This window comes from Blennius ocellaris (genome assembly GCF_963422515.1).
Source record: "Blennius ocellaris genome assembly, chromosome: 5".
Lineage (NCBI taxonomy): Eukaryota > Metazoa > Chordata > Actinopteri > Blenniiformes > Blenniidae > Blennius > Blennius ocellaris.
In genome coordinates this window covers 28,792,164-28,793,864 of record NC_137654.1, presented here as the reverse complement: position 1 = coordinate 28,793,864, position 1,701 = coordinate 28,792,164, and the positions used below count along the sequence as shown (strand labels likewise).

Below are 1,701 nucleotides of genomic sequence, written 5' to 3'. Positions count from 1 at the left end.
AGCTTTGTTGGTTTTGTGTTCAGATAACCAAAAGCAAATCTCTGCTCTCTTTTGGCTCGTGAATATCTCATTTTAATCATGCATAGATTAAAGACAGTTTAATCTTCCAGGTTTTGTTTGATTCTACTACAGAGCACCTCTCTGGTCGACCCCTTCAGACTCCAACAGCTGTATGAAAATTTGTTTCCACAGAGGCCATTTGAGAGCAGCTTTGTTTTTTTGTTTTTTTTAAAACACTCTGTGGACACAAAAATATATATTTGATCCACAATGTTTACGGCGAGCAAAAAAAAATGCACATGACTGAAACTTGCCTTATAAAAAAGGCGTTTGCAAAAACGAACACTTCAACGAGACACAATCCAAAACTGTGGAGGACCATTAGGACAAGTATTGTACTAAGTGCACCATCATTAGTGAGGCAACGTGACCCCGACTGCATGAAAACAAACAAGGAGGCAGTTACTAATTTACATTCACTCATGCAGGATTCACGGGGGAGAAATTACGCAATGACCACACGGCTGTTTCTGGACGTACAACAGGCTCCGCGTACGACTGCGACCCCCCCCCCCCCCCCTCCTACCCTCCTACCCCCCCGCCTCCCTACCCTCTCCTCCGCTCTCCAACTGACAGCCAACTTTTAACACTCAACCCAGAATAACTGCATACGTGCAGCGGCGCACCGCAGCTTCCAGTCCAAACAAACACAGCTCTGTCCAGGCACAGTTCACCCAGCGGCCGGACTGGAGGGGGGGGGGGGGGGGGGGGGGGTGAAGTGGAAGACGGCGCCGCAGAAGTGGTGAGGTTTGGTTTGCTTGGAAGCGAAGGAGGGAGGGAGGGGAAACGTCTTGCGGTCGCCGGCTTCTGTTCCGGTCCTCCTCTAACTTCAGCCGGTGGCGGTGGCGGCGGCGGCGGCGGGCAGTGACAGCACATCAACACAGCGAGGCGGCGGGAGAGCGGCAGCCTTACCTATTCATGCCTGCATGTCCTCCATCAGATCTGAAAGCGGTCGGATAATCCCCGGAGCAGACCAGAGCCGTGTGTGCACGGTTATGCTTTTTTTTCCACATATGGGACACAACTCCTGCTCGCCCTCCCTCTCCCTCTCCCTCGCCCTCTCTCTCTCTCTCTCTCTCTCTCTCTCTCTCTCTCTCTCTCTCTCTCTCTCTGGCCAGTGACAACAGAGTGAGCACTCAGCTACCCTCCCCCATGGATCTCCCATCCCCCTCTCCCTCCCCACCTTCTCTCGCTTTATGCTAAAAGTATTTAAGTAGGAAAAGAGAGAGAGAATGAGGGGAGGGTGGTGGTGGTGGTGGAGGGTGGGGGGGGGTGTTGACCAATCATACTCAGACACTCACACTGAAGCCAGGACACAGAGAGTTTCTGGTTGGAGGGAAACGACCGGTGTGAGTTTGGTTTTGGTTTAGAGGATCAAGGTGGATCAACAAGCGCTGAGATTGTTGATGAAAACAGGCAGCGTCTCTCATTTCGTCTCCGACTGACCCAACCAGCTCCATACCAGTTTGAAAAGTAGTGACATTACTGGGCAAATCACTCAAAGCCAGAAAAAAAAAAAAAGTGACATTACCAGTTACATAACCTTTGTGTTGCTCAGCTCAGCTCCATCAAAGACGTCTTCCAGCATTTGGAAAGCCGCCACACCCCCGCGCGCATCTCCTGCTTGTGAAACAATGAGAA

At 51.1% G+C, this 1,701-nt stretch overlaps 1 protein-coding gene across 1 annotated transcript in view; it reads right to left on the bottom strand.

The window, feature by feature from the left end:
• Positions 1-1,083, bottom strand: part of fignl2 (fidgetin like 2) — a 16,397-nt gene extending 15,314 nt beyond the window's left edge. Inside the window, exon 1 of the mRNA XM_080497080.1 lies at positions 973-1,083. The gene's annotated coding sequence lies outside the window, so the exon portion shown is untranslated. The remainder of the gene's footprint in view (positions 1-972) is intronic.
• Between the last annotated feature and the right edge of the window lie 618 nt (positions 1,084-1,701).